Raw genomic sequence first — 12,454 nt, 5'->3', positions numbered from 1 at the left:
GTCCTCTGTGCTTGGCATAAAATCTAAGTTGTCATCTGACCACCTTCACAGCCTCCAAGGCCTCGCCCCTTGTGTCCCTCATTCCAGGGATTGCTCCCTTTCCCTGCTTCCTCTCCAGCAGTACCAGGAACCCCTTCTCTTCTCTGCCCCAGGGCCTTTGCACAGGCTTCCTTCTGCTACGAAGGCTTTCCCCTCCCCTTCCTTCATAGTCTTTATCATTGTTGTTGTTGTTTAGTTACTAAGTCATGTCCCACTCTTTTGTGACCCCATGGACTGTAGCCTGCCAGGCTTATTTGTCTATGGGTTTCCAGACAAGAATATGTATTTATCACAACTTGAAATTATTTGTGGACTACTTCATTATTGACTTCCCTTTAGAACTGAAGTCTTCTTGGGAACATAAGCTGGATCTCTCCTGGTACACAGAGGGGTCTATAAACATTCCTTAAATGAATGAGGCCCCCAGCTTGACTCTCCAAGCCCCACCTCCCGGGAAGCCCCGTGTGAGCGCCCACTGGGGGCCTGGCACTGGGCAGAGGGCATGTTGAACAGCAGCTGCTTCACAGTCATGGTGTCTCAGCCATTCCCCACCTGACCCCACCCTCTTCTGGTCCTCCTGGTCCACTCCCCCAGCGCCATGCCTAAATCCTGCCTGACTTCCTCCTCTCATCCTCTGCCCAGCATCCAGTCAGATCCAAGGCCCGGGCTTGGCCCTTTTCTGACCCTTCCTCCCTGGGGCCCTTCAGCTTGTCTCTTCCTCTCCAGGCTCTCTCTGCAATGTGTCCTCCCTTCCCTCCTCCACAGCTGGAGGGCAGAGAGCCCCTGCCCAAAGCCTGCTCACCACCACTCCCCACCCCCCACCCCCGCCCTACTGTGTGCTTCCCATGGGCCCTCCTCTCTGCAGGGCCGGGGTTGGGCCGGATCCTGTTTCCTGCCCCCATTCATCCCCCCTCCCATCCCTGTTTCCCTCACTGAGGATCCACCTCTGCTTTGCTGTCTCACTAGGAGGCCCCCCTCCCTGGCACCCATAACACACTTGGTGTCCTCTCTTCTTAGCTCTGAAAGGGGAATCATGGGGCACCAGAGTCACTCCAAAGCGGTCCGTGTGCCCTGAGCTGCTATAGCCAGGGAGGGTTGAGCTTCTTCCTGCTGTCCCCACCAGACATGTTCATGAAGGGGCAGGTGCGGGGCTATTTCTAATCCAGACATATTGTGAGGAGGGAGACCACCTCTCAGGTTCAGGTTCGCGTAGCCTACAGAAGAGGTCTGGAGAGTGCTTTAGAGGATTGTGAGCTTCTGCAAACTTAGGCTTCAGAGGGACTCCCTTCCTCAGGCACTGCTTCCAGCCTTCTCTCTGCAAATAACTCTTGAGCACCAGTTCTGACCAGGCACACTTGCCAGGAACTTCTCATACACTGGTTTGGGAACTGTCTCCTTGCAGGCCAGAGGCACTAGCTGAGTGGTCCTGAGGCCCACCCGCACCCCCACCCCCACCCCGTGACCCAGACTATAGCAGGAATGAAGTGCTCCCTCCGGCAGAGACCCCAGATGGGCCCAAGGAGCCCTGAGAAGGCAGAGTGGTTCTGACTCGAGATGGGACTGGCAGCCTCCTTGGCTTGCCCACTGCGACTTGGAGCATAGACTTGGAGTGAAAGTGAAGAAGGGCAGCCAGGATGGAGGTGGGAGTCACTCTGACCCTCCAGGCTTGAGTTGGTGCTTGCCCCAGAGTTTTCGAAATGCAAGCCTTGTCCCAGAGTCTTCTTTTCCCCAGGGAAATGGTCCCTATTGCCTGGCCCCGGGGGCCTGGAGGCTGGGGGGACCAGGCCACCCTCCTCGTGCCCCCTCCCATGACGGGCTCTTGGCACCCAGAGCTTGCTGCCTTCCGTCCAGCCCTTCCTCTCCCCGCGGAGGCTGCCTCCACACCTGTCTCTGTTACGCACTCACACCCTGGTGACATCGCTTTTCCAATTAAACCCTCAGAGGTGAGAAGCTGGGGTGACGAGAGGAGCCCTGGCCCTATGCCCACAGCCAGGTGTAGACGCATCATCCCGCCCCAGGAATCCTCACCGCAAGCCCTCTGAACAACACATCTGCTCTCCACCAAAGACTCATGTCGGCTCCGGTCTCTTTCCATCTTTCGCTCCTTCCCTTCTTCCTTCCCTCTTCCCCTCTCTCCCTCCCTCCCGCCTCCTCCCTCCTTCCTCCCACCCAGGCAGTTTCTCTTGTCACCAGCGCTTCCATGATAATAAGGATAAGGGCTAACTAATGCCAGGCCCTGCTCTATCATCTTTACATGTATCACCTCTTTTCAGCCACATGACAGCCACATGGGCAGAAGCAGTCATTTCTCTCATTTTGCGTCCTAATACAGAGAAGCTGGGAATTTGCTCCGAGCCACCCACAGCTAGGCAGTGGGTGAACAGAATTAGGACCAGTCGTTCTGGCTTCAGAGCTGTGCTCTTTTTTTTTTTCTTTTCTGGCACCACACACACACACACAAATCTATATTTTTATATTTGTTGGGGGAGTAGAAAAGAAAGTAGCCCCTATACTGGGTCCTATTCAGTGGCAGCTTCTTGTTCCATAGGGTTAAGGAAGACTTTCAGGAAATAAAAGTTGTTTGGAAAAATCCAGGTGGAGTTGCTCTGTATGTTGTGATGGGTAGAAGGGATGAAGTGAAGTGTGAAGGCCCGTCACACCCTCCCATCTTGCCTCAGACTATGTCCTGGAACCCTGGGGGCAGAGAAAGCGCCACTTTCATTCCTGTTTCTTGGGATTGTTGACGGCCACGTGGTGATAGAGAACGACAAGCAGGAAGAGCGACACGCCCAGCATTTGGCGAAGATGGCGAGCTGCACATCTGTGATCATGTTGATCAGCTGGGCTCAGCTCCCCAGAGCTGTGTTCTTAACCTTGACACCACATTGTGCCATCCATGTGACCTCAGATGGGGAGAGTGTCCATGACTTCTCACCTGACACTGATGCCACCTCTTAAGTATTTCATGAAGCTGCCTCTGTCGATTCTTCTGCCCCACTGCTCCCACTGCCGGCTGGACTGGTCCCCAGGCCCTGGAGCAGAGCACTGGACTCTGGATCACCCCCTGCTGGCTCCAGGCTCCCACTCCTCTGATCATCCTCCTCACTGCCACAGAAAGCTGGTCCTGCAGCTCCTTTGACCCAGTCGCTGAATGGTCCCCAGCTCCTTGCCTCTGGCCTCTGTTTCCAGTCTTTTCCCTCTCTCCCTCTACCACCTGTACCAGCATTCTGTGAACATGAGGCTTTTCCTGCCTTGAGGCCTTTGCACATGCTGTTCCTTCTGCCTGGAATGACTTTCCTGTCTTCATCCCGGTGACAGACTGTATCAAGACTCAACCCACCTCAGCATCCCCTTCTTGGGGAAGCCCTTGCTAACTCCCTCTAGCCAGCAGAGCAAGTCACCTCCTGATGCATGCTTGGGAGCTTGAGGCTCTGTGGAAGCAGTCTAGCTCCCCTAAGGCATGCTGAAGAGGTCACATGGCCAGACTGCATGGAGATAGAAATGTCTGAGGATCCCCAGCTCTCCTTGCCCCGAGCTGAGTCTTCCCAGTCAGGAACCAGTTATGTGAGTGAGTGGCTTCAGATGATTTATAGAAGCCAGGCTTTGAGCTGCCCAAGCTGATGCCAAGTAGAGCAGGGATGTGTTGGCCCTGCCAAACCTTGGCCATAGTGCAGATTTGTGAGCAAAATAAATGTTGTTTAAAGCCATCACATTGGACTTCCTTGGAGGTTCAGTCATTAAGACTCCGCACTTCCAATGCAGGGCATGAGGGTTCAATCCCTGGTCAGGGAAGGTCCCACGTGCCATGTGGCCAAAATGTTAAAACCAAATAAATAAATAAAATTGGGCCTTAGCAAAAACAAACAAACAAACAAGAAAAACCCATCAAGTTTTGGGGGTAGGTTGTGATCTAGTATTAAATAACCAGAACAATCATTATTAACACTCTGGTATCTTTTAATTTTTTTCTCTATTTCTATGTCTCTGTATTTACAATCATTCCCTCCATTTCCCTGGACAATTGGTTCCAGGACCCACTCAGATACCAAAATCCACAGATGTTCAAGTTCCACAGTTAGCTACCCCTATCTGCTCTCCCACTGCCATGGTCTAACCATGATCATGTAGGACAGTAGTACATATTTACTTAAAAAAGTAGGAGTATAAGGGGACCTGTGCAGCAAAGGGTCAACTGTACATTTATGCTTTATCATGTTTCCTCCCCTCAACATACAGTAGTTATTTTTTGTCTAAACATCTACTTTGTTTTGAATAACTGCAAAGTACTCCATTGCATAGCTTTACTATAATTTTTATAAGTATATGCTACTGTTTTTATAATTACACCCTAGATGTTTAGTGTATTTCATTTCATTGCTATTATGAACGTTGTGTGAATAGTCTTAGACAGCATTTAGGACAACTGTCAGATACTTCCTCATGAAATTCTGGGTTAAAAGGTAAAGTCTTTGGTACAGAATCACTCATCTTCCCATGGCTTTTCTTACAAGTCTCCTGTGTCTATATTCTATTTTGGAAGAGGAAAGCATTCCACTGTTGGGAGGCCAGGTTCTTCCTCTGAACCTCACTCTACTTAAGACTTGGATCACTTGGTTTTTCTGACTCTCATCTGCAGCATCAGTTTTCCCTTCTCTACTATTATTCCCATTGGCATGCAACCATGTTCTAGTAACTCTCTGCCATCTCTACCCTAGGTCCTATATTACCCTCCACCACTGCTCCTATTCACCATTACATTTCTGGAAAGAGTTTTTTTTTTAAGCCAGGATCAAAAGTAGAAGTAGTTAAATTCACAAGATTAATGGGGAGACTTAAAAAACATATATCTATTAGTAACTAATGAATTAAGATGATAAATAACCAGAAAGAATATAAGTATAGAAAGGATATAGAATATTTGAGCCATCATATAATACATATTCTTTTGAAGTTTACACAAAGCATTAATCAAAACGGACCATATGTTCATCCATTAAGCAGCTCCCTGAATTTCAAGGGACTAGAAGCAAAGTATGTTCTTTGACCACAGAGGAATTATGCTAAAATGTAGTTTCAAAACAGATCTAAAAAACCCCCAATGTTTGAAAGTTAAACAGAGCACTTCTCAATAATCTACAGGTCAATTAAGATATTTCAATGAAAACAAAATATTTTAAACTAAATGGTAATAAAAATATGATATATCAAAACTTGTGAGATGCAACTGGAGCTATACTTAGAAATTTATAGCCATGAATACACATGTCAAAAAGAATAGGAAGGTTGAATATCAATTATCTAAGTAAAAACATTTATTTATAATATCCAACTCAAGAGAATAGAAAGAGTAGTTAATTAGAAATTAGAAGGTAAGAAATTATAATAAAGTAGAAATTTTGAAAATAGAAAAAAGTAAATGTAACAGAATATCATCAACATTGAAATTCATTCTTTAAAAATACTAATAAAATTGTAAGCCTTAAAAAAATAAATATAAAAGAGAGAAGACATATTAATAAATTACCAGTAATAGAGATAAAAGAGGACCTAGAGATTCCATAGATACTAAGATGATAATAAGAAGATATAATAAAAATTTCAAGCCAAAATATTTTAAAAATTTAAGTGAAATGGACAAATACCTAGAAGTACTAAACTTATACAAAGAGAAATAGACAATTGGAATAGTGTTATTTAAATAATTGAATCTGTAGTTTAAAACCATTCAACAAACAAGCAACCTTAAAGACCTAGATGGGACCACTAACAAAACAAATGTTTGGGAAAACATTTAAGGAAGAGATAAACACCATTGTATACAAAGTCTTCTATTAAATTAGAAAAAATGGGAGTCAGTGGAAGGATTTCCAACTTGTTTTAGAAAGACAGCATAATTTTGACACCAAAATCTAACAGGAATCTTACAAGAAAGGAAAATTACAGGTTGATCTCATAAACATAGATGCAAAAATATTAGATAAAATATTAGTAAACTGAACCCAATGCTACCTAATGATAGCACATCATAATCAAATTGGGCTCATAGAACAGGAATGCATGGTAGGTACAACACTAAAAATCAACAATGTGATTTACCACCTTATCGGGGAAGAGAGGGGTAAATCATATTATCATCTCAGATAATCAGAAGCACCTGCTCCAGGCTTTCAAAGAGGAGCTAGTGATACAATGAAGCAAGGGCGGTGACATCCTTTCTGGTGACATCAGTCAAAATGGGAATAGCAATGGCACCCCACTCTAGTACTCTTGCCTGGAAAATCCCACGGAGGGAGGAGCCTGGTAGGCTGCAGTCCATGGGGTCTCTAAGAGTCGAACATGACTGAGCGACTTCCCTTTCACTTTTCACTTTCATGCATTGAAGAAGGACATGGCAACCCACTCCAGTGTTCTTGCCTGGAGAATCCCAGGGATGGCGGAGCCTGGTGGGCTGCCATCTATGGGGTCGCACAGAGTCGGACTGAATCGACTTAGCAGCAGCAGCAGCAGCAGCAACCTGGTGGCTCAGACAGTAAAGCGTCTGTCTACAATGTGAGAGACCTGGGTTCGATCCCTGGGTTGGGAAGATTCCCTGGAGAAGGAAATGGCAACCCACTCCAGTACTCTTGCCTTGAAAATCCCATGGATGGAAGAGCTTGGTGCAGGCTACTATCCATGGGGTCACAAAGAATCGGGCACGACTGAGCGACTTCACATTACATCACATCACATCAACCTGGACATAGAAGTGACATCTGTGTCCAATGCCTGACTTGTGGCCTCTTGTTCCCAGTAGTGGTCTGTTTGTCTTTCTCATTGGATCCGACCAGTGGCCATGATTCCAGCCACCCTTTTTCTCTGCCCATTTTTGGATCCTGGTTGCCCAGCCTTCCCAGTGATTCTAAATGTGATTCAATGGTCTGTCAGTTTACATCCCCTGAAGTTGGTTCTGCTGCATGTAATTAAGAACCCAACTGACAGAGCAGGACAGAAGCTGGGTCAATCTGAACTTTTCCCGGTCTGGCTCTTTTTCTACCGTCAGCTGCCTCTTAAAGTTATAAAAATAGTACAGAGAAAAATGAGAATCTCTAATTGAGAGGGCTCATAAGCCTGGCAGTGGCAGGGGTGGGGCAAGAGTGGCTGGAAGAGGAAAGATGGAAAACAGAGTGGAATTTGTTCCAGCTGTGCAAGCTACATACACAGATGAGATGAGTGTGGGCTTCTCTGGAAAACAGACATGATCATGTTTCATGCCTTGGAAGGACAACTGACCAAGGAGACCTTCAGGGAACTGGTGATGATGGATAAGCTAAATCTTAATGCAAGAGTCTAATTTTCCCAGGTGGTTGGAAGGAGAAAGGGTGTTTTAGGAGGGAATAGCATAGACAAAGAGGCGATGGCTTGAGAAAATAGTGTTTATGGGAATGGGAATGTTGTGAATGGTCAAAGTGCCAGGATACAAGAGGTAAGAGATGACCCTGGAAAGAGGCCAAGGCCAGGTAATAATACCTTATTTAACTGTTAAGGAGCGTGAATCTCTCTTGTGACCCCAAAGAAAAGGATTGCTGAGTATAAAGCCAATGTTGCCAACCAGAAATTCTCAAGGGTGTCCTGGAGTCCAAAAGAGCATCTGGGAATAAAGAAATGTCCTGCAAATGACACATTAAGCAAGAACCTTTCTGAAGTTCAGTTTAGTTCCAGCACTCCTGCTCACCCCCACTGCTTCCCACAATTTGCTTTTGGTTCTTTACTCCAGGTTAAGGTAGAGACTCTTCCATTGCAGGTTTGAGTGCCATTCTTTCCTCCTTGGCTTGACATTGGGGCCCTCCAACCTGTAACAGAGGGATTGTGACGGCTCCTGACATTTTCTCATCACAGTTTCCAAACGTTGGGGAAATCAGAGGCATCACAGACGCACTCCCTGGGTGGTGATATTTACCTCCAAATGCGAAAGAGGCAGATGCCAGCCCAAGCAGGCACACAGGTAACTTTGCCCTTTCGTTAATGATCTCAGCCAGCCCGGCCAGGCCAGCCCCACACCGGGGTGCTAAGCCTCCCGCTCACCTTAACTGGAGACCCAAAACCATCCTTAATTAAGTTCTTTCCTGACGGCTGCCAGGTGTGTCCTTCAGCAAGAGAGTGTTAATTCCAGCCTCCAGGGGACAGAGATCCAGACCCCTTTCCGGGCACGTCTGCTCTCCAGCCCAGCCCCTACCTGGAAACCCCCTCCCGCGCCCCCACGGCTCCCCGCTTCCTATGGACGGGGGAGTTGCCTGTTACGTTGCAGCTGCCGGGAAGTCCACTCAACGTCTAGCGCCCACCCGGGCGGGCCCCGCAAGTATATAAAGACGGCGGAGAGCGAGTGGGACAAGACGGCGCGACGGAAGAGAACGAAGGGAAGAAAAGTGACCGAGAGGCCGCTGAACATCCTCGCCCCGGCGCAGCGGGAGCCGCCCGAGGCAGCTTCCCCGTGACAGGTAAGGGCGCAGCGGCGGGGAACCTCAATCTTATCCCCGGATCCCCTGCTCCGGGGGCCTCGGGATGCTGTCGCCCAGCTCCGATCTCAAAGGCATCTTTTGTCTTGCCGCCGTCCTGAATTCTTTGAAAACTTTCTGTGCTGGGCGCGGCGTGGGAAGCCGCTGGCAGCGGAGCGGCGAGGACCGGCCTCTCTGGACGGCCGGAGAGCCGCAGCGACGCTGAAAGTGGTGCCTTTCAGGAGCTGGCGGCCGCGTCTGTCCCGGGGAGAGGGACTCCTGAGGAGTCCTACCCGTATTCTGGGGAGATTCCAGGAGACCCAGTCTTTTGGGACTTCTGATTTGCCGGGTAGGTGTCACTTCTTAAAAGATACCATATACTCTAGCGTAAATTGATGTTGGAAACGGGGGCAGAAGAGAAGAGGCTAAAAGTGACAACAAACTCCCTGCGTTCCAGACTTCTTTGAATTCAGATTTCTGAAACATCGTTTCCCTGCCCACCTTAGCGCCCCCGACGTGGCTGCGCTTAAGAGAATGACACCGTCTGCTCTACATGAGCTGCTGGTGTTAAAAAGAGGTGGCCCGGATGGGAACTGTCCACGGTCCTGAACCACCCTGCTCTCAATAGGACCGCAGAACGGACCTCCAATCCCGCAGACCTTAGAGCGCAGGGCAGCAGCAGCAGCCGTAGGAGGCGATGGAAGCTCAGACAAGACGCAGGCTCAGGCAAGGTGGGTTCCCAGTGAGGGAGGGAGAGTCTGCAGAGCATTTGGATCCCCCAAATTCTTCGTGTATAAAGGGGAGCTGATGGTTCTCACAGAAGTGCTGGAAGAAGCACTTGTCTTGTGTTAAGATCTATAGCTCATGGCTTATTTAATGATGTAATATTCCTTTGACATTGTTTTAGGACTTGATGGGTGTGTATCATGGTGCCAGGACAAAACTCTGCATCTCTGTTCCTCTAATCTTTACAGACTGGCATGGCCAGTGTGCAATTTTAGAGGGGGGTGGGGGACAGAAGGACTGGGAGTGTGGGATTAGCAGAGGCAAACTATTATATATAGGATGGATTAAACAACAAGGTCCTACTGTATTCAATATCATGTGATAAACCATAATGGAAAAGAATATTAAAAATGAAATTAAATAAAACAAAATGTTTTGTTTAGCTCATAGAGAATTCATCAACACATACGAATTCCTAATGAGTGTAATTCTATTATAAAGTTAATGTCAAGATTAGCAAATTACAAGTTTATATTTATTTTTCCAAGCTTTCAATTATTCGACACTCCTTACTTACAAAAAGCACATTTGACATCTACCTATTACTTTATTGCTTTAAAAACATGACAATGTAATGTTTGTTTATTGTAGAAAAATACAAAATATACATGAGCAGAAAGAAGATAAGTTGCTTTCAGGAAGCTACCTCATTTTTTAGCAGAAGATTGCAGCTCTGAGAGGTGGGGAGTGAGGATGTTATCGTGTTGTATTATATAGCTCATGGGGCAAGAGAGGAAACACTGTCTGAGACTTTTCAGGAAGGTCTGATATCATGAGGTAGGTTATTAGAAAATGGAAGTCATCCCAGAATGGCCAATTTTGAGAAGAATTGAAATATAGTTGAGGGGATTGTCAGACCTGTATGACTTTACTTTCTTCTCTGCTGCTGCTGCTAAGTTGCTTCAGTCGTGTCTGACTCTGTGCAACCCCATAGATGGCAGCCCACCAGGCTCCCCCGTCCCTGGGATTCTCCAGGCAAGAATACTGGAGTGGGTTGCCATTTCTTTCTCCAATGCATGCAAGTGAAAAGTGAAAGGGAAGTCGCCCAGTCGTGTCCAACTCCTAGCGACCTCATGGACTGCAGCCTACCAGGCTCCTCCGTTCATGGGATTTTCCAGGCAAGAGTAATGGAGTGGGGTGCCATTGCCTTCTCCTTACTTTCTTCTCTACTAAGATGCTATTTTACACTTGTCCATAGTATATAAGGCTTCCTAGATGGCTGCTGCTGCTGCTGCTAAGTCACTTCAGTCGTGTCTGACTCGGTGCGACCCCACAGACGGCAGCCCACCAGGCTCCCCCATCCCTGGGATTCTCCAGGCAAGAACACTGGAGTGGGTTGCCATTTCCTCCTCCAATGCATGAAAGTGAAAAGTGAAAGTGAAGTCGCTCAGTCGTGTCTGACTCTTAGCGACCCCATGGACTGCAGCCCACCAGGCTCCTCCGTCCATGGGATTTTCCAGGCAAGAGTACTGGAGTGGGTTGCCATTGCCTTGGTTTAAAAAAAAAAACAACACCCAATTGCCGATGCAGGAGACTTGGGTTGGATCCCTGGATTGGGAAGATTCCCTGGAGGAGGGCATGGCAACCCACTTTAGTTATTCTTGCCTGGAGAATTCTATAGACAGAGGAGCCTGAGGGGCTACAGTCCATGAGTTTGCAAGAGTTGGACACAACTTAGTGACTAAACAATAACAACAACAACTTAGTAATATAAAACTACCACTTTTCTGCTTCTCTTTTAAACTTGGGCATTTTTTTCTGACCAAAATGTGCTGTGTGGTCTCAGAGATTTAACATAAATTACCTTGTCCATCAAATTCAGGCTTTGTACTTGAACTGGAGCACCAAAAGTCTACAACAGGAGCATCCTGTCCTCGGTCACAACAGGACACCAGGTTGACCAATGTTCTCCTAGTTACCCTGTGATGCAGATAGGCCAGCTCACTGGCTACCAGCACCATCTAATGGCTGCTCTGAAAACACTCGGGCTGTGCTTGGCAACCATTCAGAAGGGAGCCCTTTCAGCTCAGCTTTTGGGAAAAGGAGTGGGGTGGGACAGAGAGAAGGAAGTGGCTTCCTGAAGCAGACAATGAGAGCCAGGGGGAAATTTCACTTCCAAAGCTGTCCCTATTAAAAAAGATTTGGCCCATGCCTTCACAGATAGGAGATTCCTTTGGGCAAATATTTTTAAATCAGGAGAGACAATTAGTCATCTACACCTTAATATAAATTTCTTTTCTTATCTAATTAGATTTCTTCCATAACTGCTGGGTTGAAAAGATCTGCATTTGACTGTGGAGTGCATGGTAACAGAGCTTAGGGGCATTTTGGAGGGGAGACCTTGTGAGGGGTGGCAGGGCAGTATGAAAGCTAGAGGGATGGGGAAAATGTTGGGCACAGTGGGCAAAAGGCAGCATTGATTCTCCCTTTTACTGCATCTGGACCTCTTTAATTAAGCATCTGCCCAGTGGTGCTTTCTGATTTCTCTGAGAAAGTGTCTTTGGCAGGAGTTCATGATGTGATGTAGTTCCCTTCTGCTCTGTGTGATCATGTCCTTCCTTTCCACACCAACAGCATCTTCAAGTCCAGCTATTTCAGGCTACATGTGAGAGACTCAGAGAACAAGACGAGGTCTGACATATACCACACTCAGGAGATGAACTAGTTTTAAATGGGGGTCTACTTTAAAAATAAATCTCCAAAGTCACAGGGGTCTGGGAAATAGTGATTCCCTGAGTGATTTATGTACAGGACATCAAACTGGGTTGGCTGAGGTTTTGGCTCAGTTGGACAGAGGTTTCATTTGCCATTATGCAAACCTACTATTCATAGGAAGTAGAGTTTCTGAGGAATAATAGAATCCTGGTGGACAGGAGTAGACCATCTTGAGCAGGAGTTTCACAGTCCTTTGTCTTTCCCAAGTTACTCCTTGCATCTGGAGTGTTAGAACTTTAGTTTCCTGAAGATGGGGAAATAGAAAAGCTCAGAACTTGGCCATACCTCATCGTGAAAAAACCCAAGTCATTGTCTCTCTCTGTCTCAGTTTCCTCATCTCTCAAATAAGGGGTCATACCAAATGATCCCTAAAATATCTTCCAGCCCTAACATCCTTTGGGGTTTAATTTTTAATAGGAGATAAAGGGAAAATTGTGCAGTTT

The 12,454-nt window shown here is 47.0% G+C and overlaps 1 pseudogene; it reads right to left on the bottom strand.

Annotated features, from left to right (window-relative positions):
* Window positions 1–2,757: 2,757 nt before the first annotated feature.
* LOC104989041 lies at window positions 2,758–2,870 on the bottom strand (annotated as a pseudogene).
* Between the last annotated feature and the right edge of the window lie 9,584 nt (window positions 2,871–12,454).

The sequence above is a fragment of the Bison bison genome, unplaced genomic scaffold (assembly GCF_000754665.1).
Source record: "Bison bison bison isolate TAMUID 2011002044 unplaced genomic scaffold, Bison_UMD1.0 scf7180017864145, whole genome shotgun sequence".
In the NCBI taxonomy this organism is placed as follows: Eukaryota; Metazoa; Chordata; class Mammalia; order Artiodactyla; family Bovidae; genus Bison; species Bison bison.
This window is presented reverse-complemented; position numbering and strand designations above follow the sequence as displayed.